Raw genomic sequence first — 27,684 nt, forward strand, 5'->3', positions numbered from 1 at the left:
GCTAGCACGGCCGTCAGCCCCAGCCAAGGCAGGGCTCTCTTCCCTGACAGAACTGTCTACAGGAGACCGTAGGAAGTCTCCTGGCCCTTCTTTAGCAAGCAGCTGGGCCTGGGAAGCTGTGTGCTCCAGTCCTCTGGAACAAGAGAGGAAGGGGGAGGACCAAAGCACCCACTGTAGCCAACATGTGGGTCACAGAGGCCCCTGCGCTGGAATGCCCTGCAGGGAAGGCCATGAAGACAGGGGGTGCAGCTGGAGATCAAACCACCTCTCCCTGGAGCGTGTTCTTCCCTCGTGCTTCTTTCTGTGGTTCCTATTTTCACCTCTTCTCTTTCTGCACTTCCTCTCCTCAGTCTTGCCCCTTGCTATTCAGTGTGGTCTGTGGACCAGGAGCATCAGCATCACTTGGGAGCTTGTTAGAAACAGAATCTGCTTTTTTTTTTTTTTGGAGGACGATTAGCCCTGAGCTAACATCTGATGCCAATCCTCCTCTTTTTGCTCAGGAAGACTGGCCCTGAGATAACATCCGTGCCCATCTTCCTCTGTTTTATGTGGGATGCCTGCCACAGCATGGCTTCACAAGCAGTGCGTAGGTCCACACCCAGGATCTGAACCAGGCAGCCAAAGCAGAACGTGCAAATTTAACCGCTGCACCAGTGGGCCGGCCCCTAAACACAGAATCTTGAGCTTGCCTCAGCCCTGCTAAATCAGAACCTGCATTTAAACAAGACCTCTAAAGGGTCCATTATGTTTCAGTATCTGAGAAGCACTGCCCTGGGGTGCCATGTTCCTCCTAGTCCATTTCTTCATTTTGGGACTGGACCTCTGGCAGAGCCAAATGGCTGCGGGTTGGGGGGCACCCAGAAGGTATAACCTCTCCTCCTTGATCCACAATTTTTCTCCAGCTAAAATGGTAACTCCCAGGGTCTTTTTTTTTTTTTTTTTGAGGAAGAGTAGCCCTGAGCTAACATCTGTGCCCATCTTCCTCCACTTTATGCATGGGACGCCTGCCACAGCATGGCTTGATCAGCGGTGTGTACGTCCGCCCCCAGGATCCAAACCAGTGAATCCTGGGCCACCAAAACAGAGCACGTGAACTTAACCACTGTACCACTGGGCCAGTCCCAACTCCCAGGGTCTCAAAGAAACTTCATGGAAATAGCACAGAAACAACACAAGAAGGCTTTGTGAAGGTCATTTTTGTGAGTAGTGAGAAATCAAAACAGAAGTCCCACAGATGGGGAAGGTCTGGGGCAGGAGTGGACGCATGCTTTGGTTCTCTGAAGCCCAGGGGAAGGGAACAATGTGTAATTTGTGACCCAGTGAGAGGCAGGGTATGCTTTCTCTCAGTTTCTGTGGGAAGCACACCTGGTGGCTCAGGAGTTTACCCTGAAGGTGAGGCACTGGCTTTCCTCCCTGTCTCTGTGGGTCTCTGATGCCTCCATTCTTTCATTCTCACTAACTTAGAAAAGCCAACTTGAAAATGCTCTAATCTGAGGGATCAAGTGTCTTGGCCACGATGCTAGTCCTTGCAGAGGGTGTTCTCCAGGATTAATATCTGCAGAGTTTGCTCTGAGACCACCACGCACAGGACCAGTATCCCCCTGCAACTGAAAAGGTGGCAGCACCAGAATCATCAGCACAGCCTAGGAGGGTTTGTGACCTGGCAGAAGGTGACTTGCATCAGGCGAGAGGAGCCACTGTGAGGAGCTCGGGGTAAGTCAAATCTCTCTGGCCATAGCTACAGACTCCTGTCCCTGTAGTTGTGATTTCAACGTTTTAGGATTTAAGAGCTGGCTGACAGGGGACTTGGTGAGAGCTCTCTTTCCCCTTCTTGGGGAAGTCAGAACGTGCCAAGTATTTTCCACATTTAATGGGGAGTGAAACTACAGTGAGACCAAAAGAGCTATGGAATGATGCTGGCCCGAGATCAAGGGTTCCTGCTCGTTCTGAACATTGACTCAAGATGATCTACTGTTGCTCTCCCAGGTGTTTGCTTCCCACCTCCAGCAGGGGGCCAGGGAGTCTTCTCTCTTCCGGTCTTATCTCTTGATTGGCAATAAAATAATTTAACTTCTCAAGGCACAAAGATAGGATTTTACAATCTAGAAAAACAAAGAAGGCAGGCACAAAGTCTATAAGTCACATAGGGTGTTGGCTGGGTGGACCCACATTTACTTACCAAGGCCCAGGTCACTGAAACTTGATACTTGAGAGTACTTTGGGGGCAAAATATCTCTTTATTAAAACAACTCAGGTTAAACATTAACCAAAAAAAAGTAGACCACAAAGCTTTGAAAGCAGCTCCATCTTGATACAATTAGGTCCTCTGCATGTCTTAACTATTATCAGTCACAGCTTTAATCTAACCTTGGTCTTATCTCCAGACTTTGATTTAAATTTGCCTATTAATTCACCTTGAATTCTACTTCTAAGTTCATCCATGAAACATTTTTTGGCTCCTACTATAGACATAGCACCTCTAGGCATTAAACAGGAATCACCCGCTTCCTCTGGGATTTTGCAACATACTGTTTTCTGTTTCTGGAATTGTTTCTTTTGATGTTGGTTCTTATCTTTTCTCTCCTATTTTCCACATTTTTGTCGTCTTTCCATATTTTGTCTTTTTGATCTCTTTTATGGAATTCTGATTTCCTCAGCTTTATCTTCCAACTCTTCTGTTATACTTTTTGGTTTTTTGGTATCATGGTTTTAATGTCCAAGGACTCTTTTTAATGGGCTGTGTATTCTTTTAATAGAAATCAATTTTTATTTTTGGCTATAACATCTTTCCTTATCTCAATATGCTCTCTTATCAACATAAAATATATACTTATCAGCACAGCAGTCAAAGCTATCCTTTTAAAATATGTCATATCATGTCATTCCTCTAAAAATTCCACAGTGGCTCCACATCTGACTCACAGGGAAAGCCTGCATCCCTGCCATGGCCACCGAGGCCCAACGTGATCTCTTTCCTGTTGCCTCCCTGATGTCATCAGCCTCTCCTTGTTCACTCTGCTGCAGCCACACTGGCCTCCTCAGTGTTCTTTGACTTCTCTGGGCCCACTCCCACCTTAGCGCCTTGGCTTTAGCTGTTCCTTCTGCCTAGAATCCCTCACTCCTTCAAGATTTGCTCAAGTCACATCTTCTCAGTATGCCTGCCGTGGCCTCTGTTTAATAATGGAATGTGCCCATGCATCCATCCCATCCCTAGACAGCACTCCTGGTCTCCCTTCTCTGCTCCTCTCTTCTTTTCCAGAGCAGCTGTCACTTTCTAACTCACTATTTAATTTTACTTATTTATTCTGTGTATTCTTCATTGTTTTCTGTTCCATTTCTCTCCCTCACCCCACCTCAGTTGGAATATTAGCTTATAAAGGCAAACATCTCTGTTTTCTTCACTGTTGTTCCCAGCACCTGAGAACCATGGTTGGCACGTGGGGCACGAATAATCTTTGTTGAGTGAAAGGATGAATGAATGAATCTCTTTGAAGATATTCATGATTTGTTTTTGAAGTTTCTTTCTCCCTTCATGCCTGTCTTTTCTTTGTTTTGCTTTTTCTGTTTCTTTACTTTGGTCTCTATCTTTCAGGTGATCCTTGACTGTCAACTCATTGTAAAGAGTGAGGATACAAAACCCAGTGGAGCTCTGTGCCTTTGGGAGGGCCTTGTTGACTGTAGGATTCTTTGTGGGTCAATCTGCCTGGGCCATTCGTTGGGGAATACCCACAGTCAGTAACTTTGGATCCCTTTTTGAGGCTCATCTTTCCCAGACAGGGCTGGCTACTGATGTCTGGGAACCAAGTTGGTGAAGAAGGCTGGGAGTCTTGGCACTGAGTATGTAGACTTTTACTTAACCCCCGTTCCCGTTTTGGTGCTCCCACATCAACTGTAAATGATATCTCTCAAACTCTCAGTCAAAAACGTTCACTTCAAAAACCCTCTCCAAGGAACAAACTTCCAGATTTCTGCCAGGGTATGGGAGTGATCTTTGCCCTGTTGCTCAGAGTTGGGAGGAGAGGTAGGGTTTAACTCTTTTCTTTCTTTCTTTTTTTGTGAGGAAGATTAGCCCTGAGCTAACTTCTCTTGCCAGTCTTCCTCTTTTTGCTTGAGGAAGATTGGCCCTGAGCTAACATCTGTGCCAGTCTTCCTCTATTTTGTACGTGGGACACTGCCACAGCATGGCTTGATGAGTAGCATGTAGGTCCTCGCCTGGGATCCGAACCTGCAAACCCCAGGCCACTGAAGCAGAACATGCGAACTTAGCTACTATGCCAACAGGCCAACCCTTTAACTCGTTTTATTTTTTACTTTTTATTGAAGTATAGAATACATATAGAAAAGTACACAAATCAAAAGCTTGATGTATTTTCATAAAGCAAACATATAAAGTCTAATTCTTTTCTTTTTAGTTTTTTTTTTTCCAATTTTTCCTTCTTCTCCCCAAAGCACCCCAGTACATAGTTGTATATTCTAGTTGTGGGTCCTTCTAGCTGTGGCATGTGGGACGTCACCTCAGCATAGCTTGATGAGCGGTGCCATGTCCATCCTCAGGATACGAACCGGCAAAACCCTGTGCCGCTGAAGTGGAGTGCACAAGCTTAACCACTTGGCCATGGGCCGGCCCTTAAAGTCTGATTCTTAAATAGACTTTTAGCCAATCCTCTCATGTATGCTTCACCTCTACCCCCACTTTTAGAGGTACTTGGTATCACCAATTCCTAAGTTTTGGTTAATTCTGTATATAAAATCATGTGCTTCTTTGCTTTTTCCCCTCCGATCAGGATTCATCATTCTCTAGTAATTGGGAGTGAAAGAGTGGGAGGGTCTGCCCAGCCTACTTGACACTGAGCAGATGAACTCTTCCCCAGGACTGCCCTGAGTCCTATCTAAGATCTGTATTGGCCCTGGGTGAAAGAGTCCCAGCTGTCAGTGTCACAGCAACACAAAAATGTTTTTTCTCTTTGCTTTCTGTGCCATGAATGGGAGGGAAAATGAGTTATGATTCCAGTACCTGAGCCCTGATCTTGTTCCTCTGGCCTCACCCAATTCTTGTTTGGCCCTGTTTTCTTATCCCTCCTTCCTGCTCTCCTACATGGGTCCCCACCACAGGCCCTTTGCTGGTACCCATGGTCCCGTCTTCCACCAAGCTCTTCCAGGACCTGGATTCTGCTGCATTGCCACCACCCACGTTCGGATGAGCTTGTGTCACCAACAGTGTCATTCCACTTGCTGCTTCACTTCTGATCCCCGGTGCCCCCTGCCAGTTATTAGACCTGCTTCCTCGGCCTGTGCTCACACTTCTGACCTAGCCAAGTTAGGATACACAGGCAGCACTTCACTCATTGATTTATGGACTAGAAGTGCTCAATAAATGTATTTTATGATGCTCTCAAAACAGGAATAGCTTCCTTCCTTTTTAAGCCTCTATCTCCCATGGAAAATACTATGTCTTTCTTTTTAAAGGGAAACTGAATTAGAACTAATTGTGTTTGAATAATTTTTTTAGTAATTTTTTTAAATTCCTATTGCTCTTTGAGATCCTTAGAAAGCCCCTGGAGTGTGCAGAGCCAGACCTGGCAAAGGTTAGGTCCTGAGGTTCAAAACCCTGTTAGTAACTGACAGTCTGCAATGCGGGTAGAAGGCAGCAGATCAAAGGGCGGTTGTCTGTGGTCCAGAGAGGAGACAGCTGCGTGCTGAAATCTCTCTAGAGGCGGCCAAGACTGTGAGAGTATCTCTGGTCATTTGGAGTCAGCCCAGACTTTTCCTGCTATCTGGTCATTTTCCAGGCTTTGAAAATACTAATTTAATTTCTTTAAATATGGAATTGTACTAAGTAAAAGATTAAAGATCCCTCATTAATAGTTTACTGTTATGTTCCCAGAAAAAACGCATATATAAAATACTCTAATATATTTATATTATATATAATTATTGTAATTTTATTATAATAAAATTTATATTATAAATATATATATTTATAAATATATAATAAAATTTTATTATAATAAAATTTAATAATTATATATTAAGTGCTTTTATATACTTTATTTTTTTGAGGAAGGTTAGCCCTGAGCCAACACCTGCTGCCAATCCTCTTTTTGCTGAGGAAGACTGGCCCTGAGCTAACATCCATGCCCATCTTCCTCTGCTTACTATGTGGGATGCCTACCACAGCATGGCTTGCCACGCAATGCCATGTCCGCACCCAGGATCCGAACCGGCAAACCCCAGGCTGCTGAAGCAGAACCTGCGCGCTTAACCGCTGCGCTACCAGGCTGGCCCCTAAATATAGATACTTTTAAAACCCTTTTCATTGTGAAATATAATACATATATAGAAAAGTGCACAAAACCTAAATGTACAGCTTAAAAGTGGAAACTCAAGGAAGCGCCCCCCAAGTCAAGAAGCATGACACAGGCATCCCTGTGGGACAGAGGGAGCAGCACCAATAGCATGGTGAGAGGCAAGAAGGCAAGTGTGGCCTGAGAACTGCCTGGCTTGATAAAGTTGTAGCGGGAGAGGATGCAGACAGGTGAGATCTTGAGAGCCCTCTAGCCATGGGAAAGAGTGTGGTCTAATGTCCCCTGCCCCAGCTGGGGGTCCAGCCCTTCTCTTCACTCTCAGCTCGTCCTCTAAATCTGATAAAGAGGCCCAGAGAAAGTATGACTTTTTTGTTTGTCTGAGACTAGAAGATTAGAACAGGAAACTCCAGTCTTTGATGAAGCCCATCAAACTCCTGACATTAAACAAAAACAGACTTCTTTGGATAAAGATGAGAAAAAGCACTTGGCTGGTGAGAAAATTCAGGAACACAAAAGAAAATGCAGCAGGAGAATTGGAGGGGAGTTGCTTCCAGTAACGGGAAATGTGTACAAAAAGAAGAATCATACTTGTTGTGAGATTGGAGACGGCAACCTGGAGTCCAAGATTGCTGCTTTCATATGAAACTCAGGATTCAGGGATAGACACCTAGATAAGAGAATATTAGGTACAAATTTATGTGACTTAAAATTGAAAGGAAATGGATTTTTAAAATTGGTTTTTGCTGGGAAAGATTCACTCTGAGCTAACATCTGTTGCTAACCTTCCTCTTTTTTTTTCCCTTCTCCCCAAGCCCCATTACATAGTTGTATATTCTAGTTGTAAGTCCTTCTAGTTCTTCTGTGTGAGCCATCACCACATCATGGCTACTGACAGACAAGTGGTGTGGTTCTGCACCCAGGAACTGAACCAAAGAGGAACCCAGGAACTTTAACAACTAGGCCGTTAGGGCTGGCTCGAAATGGATTTTTTAAAATAAAATATAAGTTACTAAAATTGGTTCAGGGAGAAGTGGAAAACCCAAACAAACTCACTAACTCTAGTGATAGGAAAAGAGTCCTCAAAGGACTTATTCCCCCAATTTTCAGACCCAGATGAACAATAGTGTGGAAATCTTCAACAGAGACTGTAGATAGTTTTTATTGTCTATAATCTCGAGCAGGAGAAAAATTTAGAAGCATCACTATTTATTTCATAAGCCTAGTATAACCCCCATATCAAAGTTTGTCCAATAAGTGTTTTAGAAAAGTACACACCAAACTCATGAATATTGATTTTTAAATTGTAAATAAATTATAAGAAGATCAAATCCAGGTATGAGTTAACAGAACTAGGCAAAGTCAAAGGTACATTAAGTAAATCTGTTGTTGAACTTCATTAATTTGTTACTTAATACTTTAAGGAGAAAAATCCTGTGTCCCTCTTGATAGATGCCAAAAAGGCATTAGATAAGATTCAATATTTATTCCTGATTTAATAACAAAGCAAATTAAAACTCTCTAGCCAACTTCAAATAGATAGACCTTAACATCATAAAGAATATGAAGAACCAATAGCAAATACCTAACAGTGATATACCAGATGCATTCCCATTAAAATCAGAAACAAGGTAAAGTTGCCAATAATATTTGTCATTCTGGTTAAACAAAGCAAAAGCAGGCATGAGTCTTGGTCCAGAGACTGAACTCTGTAAGAAGTAAGACTTTCCGATGTTTTCTGCTTTTTAAAATAATTCCATTGAATTTCAGTCGTGAGCCACCATTCTACCAGGGGATTGAGTGGTCCCCTTCCTACCCGGTTTGCCATCTTGGTTGGCGGAGGGGAATGTCACAGTGTGGAAGCCGCCTTCAGGGAGCGAAGGCATCTGGCCCTTGTGTGTCCACACTGAAATTTGCTGAGATGTACTTTGTCTTGTCTAGACTTCAGGTGTTCGTCCATACAGGTAGCTGTGGTGGTGGCCCTTGTTCTCAGCTGCACATTTTCGTAAAGGTCTCTGTCTCTTGCCTTCTTCTGCACCCCATTTGGGCACTTGGGAGCATTAGGTGGCACTTGTGCCTACTTGGTGGGAGAGTCCAAAGTTCTTCACTGCCTTTGGGCTCCTGGACACACATCAAATTATTCTACTGCTCCCAGCCCCATACTGGAGTGTGTAGGGACTGTGTGGGCTCTCTCCAATCCAGCTGCCCAGCTCTGCCTGTAGCTTTTTCGTTTCTCAAAGAAATGGTAGGATCTTGCTCCTTCCCAGGCTCTACTTAGAAAAAGGGCGTGGGTCCCTTCCGATTTCAATTTCCGGGTCTGTCAAGGATATCTCTTGTTCTCCTGCTGGCAGCTTTCCCCTTCCATTCCTGCCCTCCATTTATGGCAATGCTTGGGCTTTGGGGGAGGGGGACAGGAAGCAGGGACACATTAAACTTTTGAACCCACCTGCTTCCCTCTAATTCTCTTTTCTCTGAATCCAGAGCCATTTAGTTAATCTAAAGAAGCACTCTTTTTTTTTGAGGAAGATTAGCCCTGAGCTAACATCTGCCGCCAATCATCCTCTTTTTGCTGAGGAAGACTGGCCCTGAACTAACATTCGTGCCCATCTTCCTCTACTTTATATGTGGGATGCCTGCCACAGCATGGCTTGACAAGTGGTGCATAGGTCCGCACCCAGATCCCAACGGGCGAGCCCCAGGCCACCAAAGTGGAATGTGTGCACTAACCGCTGCACCACTGGCCGGCCCCAGAAACACTTTTCAGTTTGTGGTGGAGGACCACTTTTGTTTTATTTTCAATTGTTGTGAATTATATTTTTGGTCCATACACTGTTCAATAAGCTGAGTCTGCCAATCATGCATTTGGATATTGTGGCAACATCAGATTGCTATAAAAGTTTCTACATGATTGCTCTCAGTATCTGTACTTAACTTATCACGGGCCAGTAACAGCTAATGGACCAGCAGTGGTCCAGAGGCCACATTAACTAACTTGGTATAGAGGCTCGGTCACCTCCTCATCTGCTCTTCTAAATCTGATAAAGACATTTGAAATGAAAAATTCCAAGAACAAGACTTCTTTTTCCTGTGCATTCTGCTGTGTCGTTCTTTCCCTAAGCCAGTAGGTGTAGAATGTTGAGAAAAGTGGTGATGAGGTCACAGAAAATAGTGGAAATGAAAATTGGAACAGTTAACACAGCAAGTTCCACTCTTGCTGCAAAAATGAGAAGTATAAAATTGTTTTTTTATTTTATTTATTTATTTATTTTTGAGGAAGATTAGCCCTGAGCTAACTACTGCCAATCCTCCTCTTTTTGCTGAGGCAGACTGGCCCTGAGCGAACATCCGTGTGCATCTTCCTCTACTTTATATGTGGAACGCCTACCACAGCATGGCTTTTGCCAAGCGGTGCCACATCCGCACCCGGGATCCAAACTGGCGAACCCCGGGCCGCTGAGAAGCCGAACATGCAAACTTAACCGCTGCACCACCGGGCCAACCCCTAAAATTGTTTTTTTAAAAAAAGAAAAAGAGAACAAGAGACTAATCATAATTTGTAAATAGATTGCAACCTACAAAAACCAAGAGAATTTTTTTTTAAGATTGGCACCTGAGCTAACAACTGTTGCCAATCCTTTTTTTCCCTCCTTCTTCTTCTCCTGAAAGGCCCCCCAGTACATAGTTGTATATTCTAGTTGTGAGTGCCTCTGGTTGTGCCATGTGGGACGCCGCCTCAGCATGGCCTGATGAGCGGTACCATGTCCATGCCCAGGATCCGAACCCACGAAACCCTGGACTGCCAAAGCAGAGCGCACAAACTTAGCCACTTGGCCACAGGGCCAGCCCCTCAAGAGAATTTTTATTAAGAGAATTCAGTAGGATGGATGGTTACAAAGAATATAAAAATCAGGAGTGCTTCTATACTAGAATAACATTTAAAAGCAATAAAATAAGGGTCTCATTCACGATGATTATAAAACAAAATACTTGGAGATCAAATAAATAGGAAGTTACTGAATATTTGAAGAAAATCATAAAATCTTACTGAGATACTTAAAAGAGGATTTTATTCAACTAGTAAGTCTATATTGTAAAGAGATGTAAATTCGTCTGCAAATGCAATCCCATTCTAGTCAAAATCACATAGGAGGGGTGAGGAGGACTTGACAAAGTGATTCTCAGATGCACCTTGAAATTAAAGGTATGATAATAGCCAGAAAAAATTTCAAAGGAGAATCTTCAGGGGGTACTTACTTTCTTTGACATTAAGTGGCGTTATAAAGCTGCAGAAATTAAAACAGGGTAATTCTGCACAGACATCAAAAGGGAAATCAATGGAACAGGAAGACTATCCAAAAAGATGCCCAAATATCAATAAAAACTGGGTATATGATGAATGGGTAATTAAAATCACAAGAGAGATGATGAGTTGTTCAATAAATTGTGTTAGAATAGCTGATTAGCAAATGTGCCCAGTTGTCCTGGGTTCCTGTTTGGATTGTACTTACTCATCCCTTCAGGCTGTGTGTCACCACGTGACTTGCCTTGGCCATTGAAATGTGAGTTGGGGTGATATGTGCTACTTATGAAAAGAAGCTTTAAGGGCCAGTGCACAGTTTCCCTTGTTCTCCCCTCCGCCTTGGTCCCGGAGTGAGGATATTGCACAGCAGAGCCCCCAGCTGACCCATAATGAAGGTATAGTGTGAGAAAGAAACAGACCTTTGTTGTTTAAGCCACTGGATTTGGAAGTTTCTGTTATGTAGCATAACCCAGCCTATCCTGACTGAAACAATCTCTGTCTTACACTTCACACCTGTCAGAGGAAAAACAGTTCACACCAGTGTATTAGAAATGTGAACCATGGGGCCGGCCCCGTGGCTGAGTGGTTAAGTTCTCGAGCTCTGCTTTGGTGGCCCAGGATTTCGCCAGTTCGAGTCCTGGGCGCAGACCTGGCATCGCTCATCAGGCCATGCCAAGGCAGCATCCTGCATGCCACAACTAGAAGGACGCACAACTAAAAATACATAGCTATGTACCAGGGAGGATTTGGGAGAAAAAGGAAAAATAAAATCTTAAAAAAAAAAAGAAACGTGAATCATTAATATTTTGTGGGAGTATCTGTGCTTTCAAAGGGGCTGTTAGGGAGAAGGCATTGCTTATCCCGGAGAATAAAGTGCTGAATGCAGGACCAGCTATCTAATTTGTGGGACCCAGTGCGAAATGAAAATGCAGGGTCTCTTGTTTAAAAATTATTAACATTTCAAGACGATGATGGCAGAGCATTAAACCACGCATGGGGTCTTTATAAGCGTGAGTCCCTGTGCAGGCTTACACAGCTTGCACGACCATGAAGCTGGGTCTGGCCATAATTGGTGTGTCTGCATCCTCCCTTTGCCCCTGGCTCAATTTCCTCACTGCTCTGCCTCGGGTTATACTTCCACAGGGCAGTGAGGTTGATGTCTGTGGTTCATTCGTGAAGTCTTTACCCAGATGGCACCTCAGCGAGGCTAACCCCCATCCCCCATGCTTCTTAGCTTGATTTATTTTTCTCCTTAATATTTGAACTGCCATCCATCATGGTATATACATTTACTTGTTTATCTTATTTAGGTGTATCTCCTCTACTAGAATGTAACCCATGAGCGCACAGATTTCTGTCTGTTTTGGTCACTATTGTATCTTCAACACCTAGGACAGAACATGTCATACAGCGACTGCTCAGTAAACATTTGTTGAAAGAATGAATAAATGAAGAATATCGATAAGAGACTGTCTAACAGGCACCCACACATTGGTAGATCCATCCGTTTAACGATATTTAATGGTTGCCTCTCAAGTCACTGCATCGTGTCATCCCTGGGGAGGTACAATAACAACCGGGCCACGGCACTGCCTGTCCACTGATGGAGTTGGGTGCTTGGGCCGTTGCTGGAAATCCCGACAGCAATTGTGAGACGTAATCTCACAGGATGTCATGAGGCTGGCCCCATGTAGGAGAAAGGTTTTTTTAATCACTTTTGCTGGGGTGTAATTTACATACCATAAAACGCACTTATTTGAACTGTGTAGCCTGATGCACTTAGATAAATGTGTATACTCACATTCTGCCTGATTTTTTTCTTTTTCTCCCCAAATCCCCCCAGTACATAGTTGTACATTTTAGCCGTGGGTCCTTCTAGTTGTGGCATGTGGGACACTGCCTCAACACGGCCTGATGAACAGTGCCATGTCCGCGCCCAGGATCCGAATCGGCGAAACCCTGGGCCACTGAAGCGGAGCGCATGAACTTAACTGCTCGGCCACGGGGCGGGCCCCATCGCAGCCATTTTTAAGTGTACGGTTCAGTAGTGGTAAGTGTATTCACGTCGTTATGCAGCAGATCTCTAAGATCTTTTCTTCTTGCAAGACTGAAACTCTCTACCCATTAAACACAAGTTCCCCCTCCCCCAGGGGAAAAGTTTCCTTTTAATTCACCCTTATAAATGGAGCATTCAGAATGTGTAAACAACTCCTTAAAATAATCTCAAAATAGGGCCACTTCCGGAAACAGTCAATGAATCATTCAGGACATTCAAATTTAAAAAAATAATCCAACTCAACTTGGCTAAACAGTAAAAAGGAATTTTGGGGCTCCTGTGACAGAATAGTCTTATCCAGGGCTCGAATGACATGACCAGGCCCAGCTTCTCTTCACATCTCAGCTCTGTCTCCGGGTGTGGTCTCCCTTCCCAGGCAGGCAGGAGTAGCACCTGCCAACCCTCTCTTCCTGGGCCTTCCAAGAAGGAGGCTCTTCCTAGCAACCCAAGCAGATGCCTCCTCAAGTCCCTACTGGATCAGTTTGTGGTTCCTGCCCATGATGGAACTAATCTCTATGGCCAGAGGAATGGAGTCTGTTGATTGTGTTTAACCAGTTAAGGTCCATGTGGGAGTTCCGGTAGGGATTGATCCCCACCCGCCCCGCACACTGCATGGCTGAGAATGGGAGAGTGACGATTTAACCAAGGAAAATTGGATGCCGGTGATAAAGGGGGAATGGATGCTGAGGCGATATTGTGATGTCATCATTGCTGTGTATTTAATTATATTTGTCAAGCATTCAGCGTTAAGTGAGTTCCAGTTAAAAAAATGAGCATCTTGATGAACCTTTGTGGGTGTGGATCAGGTTGTTCCTGAATCAAGGATTCTGGTACAAGTGGTTTATGAAGGAAGTGCTCCCAGGGGAAATCTGCAAGGGGATGGGGTACAGGAAGCAGGACAGAGAAGGGGAGAAGCCCAGCAAGGATGCCTTTGTGGTGATGTTCCAGCCCCAGCCTGATCCCACCAGAGCTGAGTGTAAATTACAGCCCTAGCAAAGGAACTGGGCTGTTGTACTCCCACCCTAGTCTTTGGCTACTGGCTGTGCAGAATGGGGAACTTAAAACTCCCAGCCAATCAGTAAGGGAGGCTCGTGTGCTCAAGGGCAGTCTTCTGAAGATTGCTGGTAGCAGCCATTCATAGCAAAGCTGGGAGGAGATGGGTGCACAGAGCTGGTCAAAGGTGGGCCTTCAACATAGTCCTCTGCAGGGTGGGCGTAAGCAGGATCTGCTGTGAAAGCTGGTGCCACATGGGCAGACCCAAGGGACCTGAGAGTGGGGCAGGGGACAAGTGTTGCACCTTGAGGAGAGTTGCTACCAGACATGCCACACAAAGGAGTAAGCTGCAGGCAGTTATGGCTCGATGAACACCCCACCACGAGCCTAGAAAAATGTAGTTGTGGAAAGGAGAAGGGCAAAATGCAGTGGTTAGGGAGACAGCCCAAGACTGCGGGGGACAAGGACGCCCTTTCCCAGTTTCCCTCACCTTGGTGCATCAACCCCCACCAGCCCAAACCTCAGGCTGGCCTTTGGTTTGCCCATCTCTATGTTGGCAGCCTGCTTGCCTGGGCACTGAGCTACTCTTCACCCAGGCCCCAGGCTGCCTGCCCAGTATGGTCACTGGTGCCAGACCTCAGCCTGAGTCTGGCTCCAGCTCTGTCCCTCCAGCAGTGCCCTGACAGCACCCTGGAACCTGCAGCCTGAGCCACCGAAGCCAAAGCCCAGGGTAGGAAGCACAAACGCCCTCCAGGCTGGCTCCATCTAGGGCTCTGCCTCTGTGTGTGCAACAGTAACTGTCAGTGCCGTGTCCAGATCCCCTGGCAGCCTTCTCACAGGTTCTGTGTGCCCAACCCTGGGGGGTTTGCCGTTCTTTCCCACGCCTGTGACTTTCATGAGAGGACTCCCCTGGAGTCCTGGAGCTGTTCTGCAAGCACTGGAATTTTACATTCCCCAGGGCAGCCCTTAACCAGTGAGTGAGAGTATGTATGGGAGAAGGAAAGTCCAGCTCTCATGCCCAGAGGCAGGATAACCCTGGGGTAAAATCACTATGGAGCTTCCCAAGGTGAGGCCCAGAACTTCGCCTGAAATGCCACCATAGCTCAGCTTCCTCCCTCCCCTTCCTCTTCCCTCCCTCCACTTCTATTTCCCCTGGAAGCCTTTCCTCAATAATCTCTAGCACGGGAATCTTCATTTCAGAGTCTGTTTCTAGGGAATGCGACCTAAGTTACTAGGCTGGTTGGCCCCAGTTACTCAGGCTGTCAGTCTCCACAGGGAGGCTGGAACTAGATGCTTAGGAAGCTCCAAGCTCCTGTTCTTACAGCCTTGCACTAGCAAAGAAAAAGGCTCTTCCCTGCCCTCACGAGGTAGAAAAATCCCAGAGAGTTCTGCTCGGCCAACGTGGATGGCCTGCAAACTCCCCAAGAACTACATGGTTAGGAAGTGGGGAAGCATTTCCCACATGGTAGGGGTACTGTTCTGGTCAGACAAAACAATAAATGACGACTGCACTTCAGAGGATATAGGTTTGGCTGCATGTGACAGAGACCAAAAACAATACCACCTTAAACAAGATAGAAATAATTTTTTCTCTCATATAAAGGTCTGAGGTTGTATAGCATCTCAGCTCTGTGAGGTTACCAAAGGTTCTGGCTCCTCCTATCCTCTGGCTCTGCCGTTCTTGCTCTGTGTGGCTTTTAACTGCATGATTCAATATGGCTCCCGACCCCTCTGCTTTCCAGTCACTGTGGTGGAGGAAGAAGGAAAGAAGAGGGAGAGAGCCTACTCCTTTTCTTTATGAACACAACCCACAACCTACAACCTTCTCTTGTCTCATGTCTCATTGGCCAGCGCTTAGTCACATGACCACATCTAGCTGCAAGGGAGGCTGGGCAGATCTGACTTTATTCTCAGCAGCCATGTGCCCAACTAAAAACTTACTATTCTGGAAGAAGGGGAGAAGAAATATTGGGAAACAACTGGTCTTCCAAGACTGCCTCCTTCCAAATCCCTCCATTTATGGACGTATGGCAAAAAAACTACTGAGATTTCAAAAAATCGATTGGCAGGCCACAGTGAAAAGGGAACCACTTAAAGTAATGTTTCTGTCACATCCTACAAAACGCTTCCTCCAAGGGATGCTAATAGGTGTGGCAGGAAATCAGCGTTCTACGATCAAATACATTTGGGAAATGCTGGGCTAAACACTAGGTTGTTTTTGCTTTGTTTTTTAAAAATTACAGGACTTCTCAGAACTGTAAATGTGCTCATGTACACTATGACACTCCTGGGGGGGCACAGATTGCATTCAAACTTACTGACATCTCCAGGAGGGGTATTTTCAGGAAACTAGTTAGAAAATATTCTCTTCAACGAGGGTCATCTTCTCCTCTAGCTCTCTCATTGGCATTTTTCCATTGTAACTCCTACATTTGCAAAGATATCTACTATACATTTGGTCATTTTTCAGTTCATTTCTACTAAAACTTTTGTTGTAGGCCCCAAGCTGGGTCAGCTTTGGAGAGGTGGAGAGACCTGTGTACACACAGTCACAAAACCAGGGAGAAACCAGTGTCCAGCTCTGCAGGGTGCTGACTAGACTGATTTGACTGAAGTCATGTAGCTGGAAAGTTGCTTAGTGTCAGATGATGACAGACTAGGAAAAGAAGTTTGACTACCCAGCAGGCACTGGGGAGTCCTTCAAGGTTTTTGAGCAGGGAAGCGATAGAATTAAATTTGTATTTTAGCAAGACTATTGCACAGTACATATGATAAAATGGAGATGGAGAGAGGACATACAAATCAGTGAAAGTCACTTTAGTAGCCAACCAAGTCTGGGTAGTACAGAGGCCCAAACGTTGCTCTGCTGAATCTCTTTTAGCAGATTTGGCAGGTTAGAAGGGACTTTGAAGACAGGTGGAAGCACAACTCATCAGGTAGAGCCAGGGCGCTTTAAGAACATCCTCAGACAACAAGCTTCTATCTTCTAGAATTAAGGTGTCTTCACACATTAGGTGTCGCAGTTTGACACATCTCGATACTTTTTCTCGTGCTGTTTTTTAGCCTTAGCTCCCATTCACAGCTATGTCTCTGTGGGTACCCCTAGATTATTGCCATCCCTGACCCTGATTCCTGGACCTTCAAAAAGGTTAAGCTGCCCTTGAGGTTAAGCTGCCCTTGAGAGTATCGCAGAGCTCCACAAAAATGGGTGGTCCACTCTTTGACATTGAACTTAAAAGGATGTTTTTGAAGACCATGTCTTCTCAGAAAAGGGTAACAAAAGAAAAAATAAACAAGTGTGGGGCCAGCCTGGTGGGGCAGCGGTTAAGTTCTCACATTCCACTTCGGCAGCCTGGGGTTCGTGGGTTTGGATCCCGGGTGCGGACATGGCACCGCTTGGCAAGCCATGCTGTGGTAGGCGTCCCACATATAAAGTAGAGGAAGATGGGCACGGATGTTAGCTCAGGGCCAGTCTTCCTCAGCAAAAAGAGGAGGATTGACAGCAGATGTTAGCTCAGGGCTAATCTTCCTCAAAAGGAAAAATAAACAAGTGGGACTTCATCAGACTAAAGAGCTTCTGCAAAGCAGAAGAAACTAGGGTCAAAACAAAAAGACAACCCACCAACTGGGAGAAAATATTTGCAAATCATGTATCTGACAAGGGGTTAATCTCCATAATATATAAGGAATTCACACAAGTGAACAACAAAAAAACAAACAGCCCGATCAAAAAATGGGCAGAGGATATGAGCTGACATTTTTCCAAAGAAGATATACAGATGGGCAAGAAACAGATGAAAAGATGTTCAACATCATTAATCATCAGGGAAATGCAAATCAAAACTACACTAAGATACCACCTTATGCCTGTTAAAATGGCTATAATCACTAAGACTAGAAATAACAAATGTTGGAGAGGGTGTGGAGAAAAGGGAAGCCTCATACACTGCTGGTGGGAATGCAAACTGGTGCAGCCACTGTGGAAAACAGTGTGGAGATTCCTCAAAAAACTAAAAATAGAAATACCATACAATCCAGCTATCCCACTGCTGGGTATCTACCCAAACAACTTGAAATCAACCATCCAAAGTAACATATGCACCCCTATGTTCATTGCAGCACTATTCACAATAGCCAGACGTGGAAACAATCCAAGTGCCCATTGACTGATGATTGGATAAAGAAGATGTGGTATATAAACACACAGAGGAATACTACTCAGCCATAAAAAAGATAAAATCATCCCATTTGCAACAACATGGAAGGACCTGGAGGGTATTATGCTAAGTGAAATAAGCCAGACTGAGAAAGACAAACACCAGATGATTTCGCTAATGTGGAATATAAACAAACATGTGGACAAAGAAAACAAATCAGTGGTTACCAGGGGAAAGGGGGTGGGTACAGCGGGTGAAGGGGAGCACTTACGTGGTGACAGACAAGAAATAATGCACAACTGAAATTTCACAATAATGTAAACTATTATGAACTCAATTTAAAAAAAGGTGCTCCAAAGGGCATTCTGGGCAGGTAGATGGTCCTAACACAGACCACAAAGGGCCAAGGCCTGCTACCTTAGTGCAGCCAAAATGTGGGGCTGTCAAGCCTCCTTAAATGAGGGAGCAAGAGCTTGAATGAGTCAGTGGTTTCTTGTGTTCTCTTTCTGGCCCGGTTCCCTCTGGAAGGACTCAGAAACGCTCCATGTGGCCAGCATCTGCCCGTCATGATGCTGAAGTTGGCTCCAGTGAACTTAGAGATGAAACCTACTGTGTCCTGGGTCCTGAGACATCAAGGCAGGCCACGGTCCCTGCTTGGATGAGCCGGGTTTTAAAATTTTGATGCTTAATGTCTTCTCTCCTTTCTCCTTGCTTTTACTTTTTAATTATTGTTATTGAAAAATAATACAAACACATTAAAAAATTGTAAATAAAAATAATCACCTGCAACCTACTCCCTTAACACGATCTTCTCATATTTCACATATTTTATTCCAGTTTTTGTCATTTGAACACATTTTTGTACATAATTATATTCATAGCACACATGCTATTCTTTATACCAGTTTTCAAACTTGACTTTAATTTCCAGGTTGTTTGGCAGTCTTTGTAACCATAGTTTTTTTTTGTTTGTTTTTTTTTTGAGGAAGATTAGCCCTGAGCTAACATTTGCCACCAATCCTCTTCTTTTTGCTGAGGAAGACTGGCCCTGAGCTAACATCTTCTTCTACTTTATATGTGGGACGCCTACCACAGCATGGCTTGCCAAGTGGCGCCATGTCCGCACCCAAGATCTGAACCGGCAAACCCCAGGCCGCTGAAGTGGAAGGTGCGCACTTAACCACTGTGCCACCGGGCAGGCCCCTATAACCATAGTTTTTACTAAAAAGATAACCTAATAGTAAAGAGACTTTTAGAAATGCTTTTAAAATTACCAGCCCTCTTAACATTCTATCCCAGTCTTGTCTCACCAGGCTCAACAATTTAGGATCTGTTATTATATTTGAAGCCAAGCAGTTCAAATCCTGCTGACAAGCAGTATTTGTCCTCACTCTTGATTTTTTTGCATCAACTGATTTGGAAGTTATATTTCTCATCTTTATTTTATGTGTGATTGCCTTTAAAATTTAAAGACATTTGAACTTACATTTTTTGGCCAGATGTCATCAATGAAACAATCTATTGACTTCTGTTTTGTAACGTAATTTAAGCACAGTTTTTCTTCCTTTCTCTTCTCTTGCCTTCCAGTTTCTATTTAAATTTGAATATTTAGGTCTTATTGTTTGTAGTGAAAATTCTAATTTTTTTAATAACTATTTTTACATCAGTAATGTTTTACAATAATATAAACAAGAATTATTTAGACTTAGTTCAAAGTTTTAATCATTTCATTGCTCATCGCTATTTTTTTTATTTTTTAAAACAACTTTATTTTGATGTATTTTTGTTATCATAAAATGTACCCATTTATGGGGCCGGCCCTGTGGCCGAGTGGTTAAGTTTGCATGCTCCGCCTTCGGCAGCCCAGAGTTTCAACAGTTCGGATCCTGGGCACAGACATGGCACTGCTCATCAGGCCACGTTGAGGTAGTGTCCCACATGCTACAACTAGAAGGATCAACAACTGAAATAAACGACTATGTACTGGGGGGATTGGGGGAGAAAAAGCAGGGAAAAAAAAAAAAAAGAAGATTGGCAACAGTTGTTAACTCAGGTGCCAATCTTTAAAAAATAAATACATAACTAAAAATAAAATAAAATGTACCCATTTCAAGTATACAATTCAATGATTTCCAGTAACTTTACCAAGTGGTACAACCGTCACCACAAATCAGTTTTAAAACATTTTAGCCCTTCAGTTAAAATCCTCAAGCCCACTTACAGTTAATGCCTGTTCCTACCCCCAGGCCCAGGCAACACCTTACCTAAGGAAACCACTATTTCTTTTATACAGCTCTTTCTTTTTCTTTTCTTTTTTTTTTTAAATTGTGGTAAATAACATAAAATTTACATAACATAAAATTTACCATCTTAACCACTTTTAAATATACAGTTCAGTGACATTAAGTCCATTCATGTTGTTGTGCAACCATCACTACCATCCGTCTCCAGAACTCTTCACCTTGCAAAACTGGAACTCTGTACCCAGTGAGCATTGACTCCCCATCCTCCCCCTTCCAAGCCCCAGCAACCGCCCCTCTACTTGCTCTCTCTATTAACGTGACTACGCTAAGTACCTCATATAAGTGGAATCATACAGTATTTGCCCTTTAGTGACTGGCTTATTTCACTGAGCAGAATGTCCTCAGGGTTTATCATGTTGCGTCAGAATTTCCTTCCTTTTTAAGACTGAATTAATATTCATTGTATGTGTATATCACATTTTGTTTATCCATATACAACTCTCTGTTAAGCTCTCTTTTTACAAAAGAAATTTATCTGCTGAACCAACAGCAGACAAATACATCACCTAAAATTTTAATATTACTTAACATTATTTTAATAATTGCTCTGTGTGCTGAAAATAACACGACGTTATTTTTTCAAGTGAGGCATTTGGTCCATCTTGAGCTGGATATTTCATGCCTTTGGTAGGCAGAATTCTACAAACAGATTCCCTCCACTCCAGATTCTCATCCCCTAGTTGGTCGATCAAACACTGACCTAGGTACTGCTGTGAAGGGATTTTGCAATTATAATGAAAATTCCCCATCCATAGATGGGCAGGCCTGATCTAATCACATGAGTCCTTTACAAAGCAGCAGAAGAAGATGGAAGGAAAAGAGAGATTCACAGCATGAGAGAGACTCGACATTCCTGGTTTGAAGATGGTGGGGGCAGCATAAGGAACTGAGAGAGACCCAGGCAACAGCCAGTGAGGAACCGTCCCTGAATCCTACAACAGCAAGGAATTGAATTCTGCTGACGCCTGAAGGAGCTTAGAAGTGGATTCTGCCCCAGTAGAACCTTGAGAGAGGAATATAGCCCTGCCCACAACTTGATTTCAACCTTCTGAGACCCTGAGCAGATGGCCCAGCAGAGCCTGCCCCGATGTTTGATCTACAGAAGTGTCAGATCATAAAGAGGGGTTGTTTTAACTGCTAGGTTTATGGTAATTTTTGCACAGCAACAGGCAACTAATGCAATGCCTCTTCTAAACTGTCTTAGTCCTCGTACGTGGTTAGCAATAACTCTCGATGCTTCAAATTTCAAATCCTCCCTCAAAGGGTGAAAGTTGTTTACAATAAGATAAGTCCATTTAATTATGGACCTATTCGTGTGTTATCATTTACTTAAAGGATGTGCCACGAGTTCTGACAGCAACATGCATGTAAAAAGCCTTTTTGGATCAGGAACACCTACAAAGAATCACTACTGTACTCCTGAAACAGCTTGGTTGACAACTAGATATTCATTATAGACCATCATTTTTCAGTGGTAAACTATTGTATAGAAATAAAACATAACTAGGTACATCATTAGCTGTTTGGGACCATGGACACAGCTTTTAAATTTTCCCAGCGTCCCTTTTTCCTGAGGCTGGGAGCCCTCTATTTTCCTCCACACCTTGATTAGATGGGAGATAAGTGGTGGGTCTACCAGTCTGAAGCCTTTCCTAGAAACTCTTTTATACTGTTTCTGTATCTTTAGCCTTTTTTAAAGCAAAAACCTTTGGTTTTGGACAAATGATAGAAGTTCGTTTGAGGAAGGGCAGAATATATAACAGAAGCAAAAAGGGAAACGAGCTCCCTGCAGTCTCACCATATGTAGGTAAGGAGCCTCTCGTACATGTCACACCCCTTTATGTTTGTCTGTATATCTCTTTCTCGAAATGCACAGACTGGTTCTATATCCGTCTTGCTCTCTCTCTCTATCACTATAAATCTGTGTGTCCTTATATGTATAATCATGTCCCCGTCTTGCTTCATCACCCCGTCTCCACACATCTGCACCCGTTTCTGCGTCTGTCTGTGTGTCTGTGTGTTCTTGACTTGCTCTGCCCTGCGTTAGATCACGCATAGCCTGGTGATGCATGCTTCCTAAGTCGAGACATTCATTAATGACTGGGCTCAGATTTATTCCCCCTTCCAAGTTTTACTGTTATTTCTGGGGCATCTGAGGATGTGATCATCTGCCTTTGAGTACCTCCTGACAACCACTTTGTTGCCGGTCACCTGGAAACGGGGCGTTGTCAGCTTCTAGCAAATAAGGAAAAACAAACAAACAAAAAATCCCATACATCTTCTGAGAAGGTTATTTCTCTGCCTCTGCCACACTTGCTCCTGAACAACCAACAACAAACAAAACCTGCCAGGTTATTTGCACAGGATTAACAAAAACCCCTTTATGCAAATATTTGTTGAGTTTTCGCCCACTCAATAATTAAATACTGCTTTCCACTTACACCTGGATGAGTGGAACTACTGTAGTGGAAGAGTGCCACCTGTCACCTGCCACAGCCCTTAGCTCGCCTGCAACAGGAGTGTGGCAGAGTAGGTGAGCTGGGCTGTGCTTTCTCACCAGCGGGGTTCCTGGGTGATCAAGACAGCTTCCTCAGGGCTCTCTTCCTTGGACTTCCACCCTTCCCTGTCTCACTTCCCCTCTTCTTCCTGGAACCCCTCCAAACAAGCTACCCATACCCAGAGTCTACTTTTATAGGAACTCAGACTAAGACCAACCGGAAGTCAATGGGAGCACCTAGACTTTAAACAGGGGCCCAGATGTGTATGGGGTGGCAGCTGGGGATCCCAGAGGTGGGGGCAGGAGATTAGAAACAAAGCGGTCACTGGGGAGCTGATCATGCTTATGTCTGTGAGGGGTGATGAGAGCTGACCCAAGTCAGTGATGTTCCTTCTGATCCTAGAAACATTCAAGGTGGAAACCGCATGAACCACAGGTGTGAGTGACATCGGAAGGAGGTTCTTTGGGTATGCTTGGGCTTTTGACATTTTTGTTTTTAAAGAAATGCTTTTCTCTGCTTCCCAGTCTTGCGTTTTCCGAGATGCTCCGGAACTCTAGAAGGACAAAGAAGCATTTCACATCCTTCTTCAGGGAAAGCAGCACCCTCCAAGGAAGAGTGGCTCCACCCTGACTAGCCACAGAGTGGCCCAAGGCCAGTCCCAGCCAAGTTCATAAGGAGGCCTGCCAGTGTGGCAATGCTGAATCACCTGCTTGGTTTACTGGCAGTGACTGGCCTCACCATGACTGGGCAAGACTGTGAGCTTTCCCAGTCTGGGCCAGTGGATGTACGGGCAGAATAGAGCTGGGGGTGAGGGCAGAGGCCTGAGCAGAATGCCAAAGCTGGGAAATGTTGCGGGCTCCTCCCACTACGCGGCGGCCTCTCTCCACCCTTGATTAGGTCGGCTCCTGCTTCTCTGGTCCTCACAGGGATGGGGCTTTCCACCGCAGCCCAGGTCCCATCATAGTACTTCCTGTCTCCAATGCGACTCCAACCTGACCTGCAATTGTGGTATCCGGCATGGCAGGGGGTGATCTGCACCCCACACAAGCAATGAGTCACAGCCTGTGTGGTCCAGTCTGTGGGCTAGTCACTTCCTGTCGTTCCTGCTGGAGCCCTGCGCCAGAGCCCAGTCATTAGACAGGCCTTGACTTTAACCCAGTTATTCCAGAAGCACCCCCACTTGTGTCCAGGGGACCTGGGAAGCTGGTGGTGGTGAGAATCTTCTGCTCCGTCCTCCTCCAGGCCTGCTAGTCTTTCTTCTCTGCCTGCTAGTCTCTAAGAGATTGTCAGAGCTACTATGCTGCCCATAACAACAAGGCCAAAACAACAGACAACTAAGGGAGGAGGGTGACAGAAATCAAAGAAACAGAGAATTCTCTGTCCCAGTCCCCACAAAAGCACCGGCCCCACCGCTTCTGACAACTGGTCTGCCTCTCAGCCAGCATCTGAGCCTACGATGTTCCCCTTCCTGGCGACATAGTTCATGCCATTCATGGATTGTTCCTACTTATTAGGAAATTATTCCTTATAATGAGACCAAATCTGCTCTCCTATAATATTTTTCATCTTTTCATATGTTTATTGGATATTTGCATTTCATTCACAAAATATTGTACCTTCTTGTCTAATTTTCAAACTTATTGCTCTAAAGTTGTACCTACTATTTTTTATCTATTCAAATATCTATTCTTTTGTCTTCTTTCTTATTACAAACATTAGTTTTATTTTCTCCTTTTTCAACTTGATACCACTTTCCAAATGTTTATTTTATTGTTTTCCCTTCAATGAGTTAGCATTGGGTTTGATTGATCAAATTTATTTGTTTTTGTTTTATTTATTTCTGCTTTTATCTTTAGTAATTTCTGCTTATACTTCCTTTTGATTTATTTTGCTAATCACTTGCCAGCTTCCTGCTTGAAAACTTCGTTCACTTAATGTCAGTCTTTCTTGTTTTATTATCAATGCTCCTGTGGGTATGCGTTTTCCTGAGTATTGCTTTGATCACATCTCCCAGATCTTGACATGTAGCTCACTAATTATTTCTGAATCGTTTGTAATTTGTTTTTTTAAATTTCCTTTTGAAACCAAGAATCATTTAGAAAGCCATTATAAAAATTTTCAAGTTAACAATTTTGGCTAAATTTTTGTTAATTTTTTTATTCTATTTATTACATTAAGGTTAGAGAATACAGCCTGTATGACTTCTCACTTTTCCGTAATTCTAATCCACCTGACTCAGGTCTGTTCTCTGGTCCCTCTTAAATTTTTGTTCCTCTTTCATGGGATGCTCCAATAAATAATTGACAGCAGTTACTTAGTGGTCTCTATGGAGGGAGGGGAGTGTGCAGTCCTCCCCGGAGCCTTTTTCGTCTTCTGAGGGCTTCTTAAACTATTCAGATGGCTCACGTTTCTGCCCCCCATCCCATCACCATCACTGTGTGCTGAGACAGAAAAGGAAAATCTGCTCCAAGTTAGACATTCTCGGTAGGACGGGTGTGGCGTGCCCTCACTGTCTGGGGTTCATCTCTGGAGCTGTTTGAGTCTCTCCACGTCCCTCCTTGGTAAACCTACAAAGTCAACACGGTGCTCGCAGCCTGCAGGGAGCTGTACGTCTCTCTCTTTTGCCCTAGAGGCTGTACTTCTCTTATGTTTCAAAGGAAGCTTTGTCTTTATTATAGCCCAGACCATCAAGTAAAGCCCCCTGCCAGCGTTTCTCACACTGTGTTCCATGGAAAACCAGTCTCGTAGATATTAATAGGCGATGTATAGAAAGGGGTCTGTTTGGGGACTGCTGAATTAAACAAAGAGAACTGACCACCATGGGCATCTCAGAGCCTTTGTATTCTGTGTTAATTGACTTTGTAAGAGGAGAAGGAAGCATGGTTGTGTTTCCCAAACTAATCTGGAATGCACCCCTTCTGTGGGACACGAAGTCAGTGTTCCAGAACAGACACTGTATGCCATGCTGCCCAACGCCCTATTTTCAAATGTACTCCTATGAAGCCTTTTGTTTGTCTTGATCAAATTTTATTTAGCCCAGTGATTAGAGTCAGTTCTTAACGCTACCCTTTCAGTGGGTTTGTATCTTGATTTTACAATCTAGTGTTTCTGCCACCCCTCTGGGATTCTTACTGCCGACAGAGCAGATCAGCCTGACACCTGTATTCTCACGTAATGCACAGATAAGCGCTCAGAAAGGACAGGGCCTTGCAGTGTGCCCCTGGCATAGGGAGGACTCACATTTCATTCCATGGAAGGACTTCGATTGGTGGAGGCTGCCTAAACCAGCACCTGTGAGACTTCCTTGTGCAGGTGAGTCACCTGGGAATATTGCTAAAATGAAGAGTCTGATTCAACGAGCTTGGAGTGGGATCTGAGATTTTGCATTTCCAACGAGCTCCCTGGTGGTGCTGATGCTGCCGTTTTGAGTAGTAAGGTGTTAGAGCACTGTGTTGAGAAGGAATCTGAGCCTACATTTGTGCTCAGTGGGAAAGAGTGCCATGACTAACTAGTAACGTCTGCCATGGGCAGACGAGTGAGCTGTGAATACATGCCATCTTTGCCCTACGAGTCTCTCTCTGTTGAAAATGATGTATTATTCAAGACAGCAGAGAAAAAATAAGTTATTCATATGATAGCATGTTACACAAGCATGAAAATGGATGTCTATATATTCTAGATGGCATAAATTCTAAGATATATTGTTATATTTTTTAAAAAGGCCAGGTTGGAGAATAAACTATACACTACTCTCTCATTTGTGCAAAATAATTGATAATCATATACTCTGACAATATCAAGAGTTGATAAAGCTGTAGAAAATGGGAACATTCTTAGACTGCTGGTGAGAATGTGAACAGGTATAACCGCTTTGGAAAACTGTCTGCATTATTATTAAAATTGAAGACATTTATACTCTACAGCCCAGTAATTCTCCTTCTGGGTACACACATGAGAGAAACTCACACACCTGTTCACCAAGACCCCTGGACAAGAATATTCACAGCAGCATTTTAGGTAATAGCCCCAAATGGAAAACAACTCAAATGTCCCTCAAGAGGAAAATGGATACATTATTCTAAATTCCTAATGAAATACTACACGATAATAAAATTGACAAAACTACACCTATATGTGGATGAATATCACAAACAAAATCTTGACTGAAAGAAGAAAGAAACAAAAGAGGATACATGTATGATTCCATTCTGTAAATTTTAGAAATATGAAAAACTAAGGTTTATTTCTTAGGGATATATATGCAGGTGCTAAAGTTTTCTTTTTCTAAAATCAAACACAAGGAAATGACTATCATAAAAGTCAGAATCATGGGCACTTAAAAGGGTGAGATAGTTATGATCAGGGAAGGGCACACAGGGGATTTGGGCAGGAGCTTCTCATTTCTGTTCCTTCAGCTGGGTGTCAGTGAGGTTTTTTTTATTTAACTCTACATGCAAGGTTTTTGTTTTTGCATTTATCTATGTGTTATATACAACACATACAAATATATGTGATTTTTGTAGAGAATTTTTTTGGAAGGAGACATAGGAAACTGGTAATCATGATTACCCTACAGAGGAGAACCGGGCTTTGGAGTATCCAGATGGCAGGCTTAGCTTTCATCTTATTTCTTTAGTTCAGTTGGAATGTTTTTACCAGCTCTTTCTATTAAAAATAGTTACTTAAAAACTAGTATCTCCCATTGCCCACCTCTCCCCCAGCTCCACAAATAAAAAAATAGCATCATTCTACTTATATGTAGAACCTTTGACAGACATTAATCAATTCACCAATATTTAATTGCCACATATCTGGGCATAATGGGGGATTCCACCCCCTGTCCCCTTGAAGGTGTGACCATGTGACTTGCTCTTGCTAATGAAATGTAAACAGAAGTGACATGTGTCACATCTGGAAAGCAGCAGTTAACAGTCAGTGCATGTTCTCCATCTTCCTTTCCCTCTTTGGTGGTGACCAATGGTGTCTCAGATGGTGGAGCCCCTGTTAACTTGGGTTCCTGAATTGCAGTGTACATGCAATGTTAGTGAAAAATAAACTTGTGTAGTTTTGAGCCA

General features: G+C 43.8%; 1 long non-coding RNA gene across 1 annotated transcript; it reads left to right on the forward strand.

Annotated features, from left to right (window-relative positions):
• The first annotated feature begins 843 nt into the window (after positions 1-843).
• On the forward strand, positions 844-27,684 carry LOC106782391 (uncharacterized). The gene is made up of 4 exons (XR_011431026.1): positions 844-1,199; positions 1,465-1,713; positions 12,446-12,652; positions 23,134-27,684. It is a non-coding gene; the product is annotated as an uncharacterized lncRNA (long non-coding RNA).

Source organism: Equus caballus, chromosome 22, assembly GCF_041296265.1.
Source record: "Equus caballus isolate H_3958 breed thoroughbred chromosome 22, TB-T2T, whole genome shotgun sequence".
Lineage (NCBI taxonomy): Eukaryota > Metazoa > Chordata > Mammalia > Perissodactyla > Equidae > Equus > Equus caballus.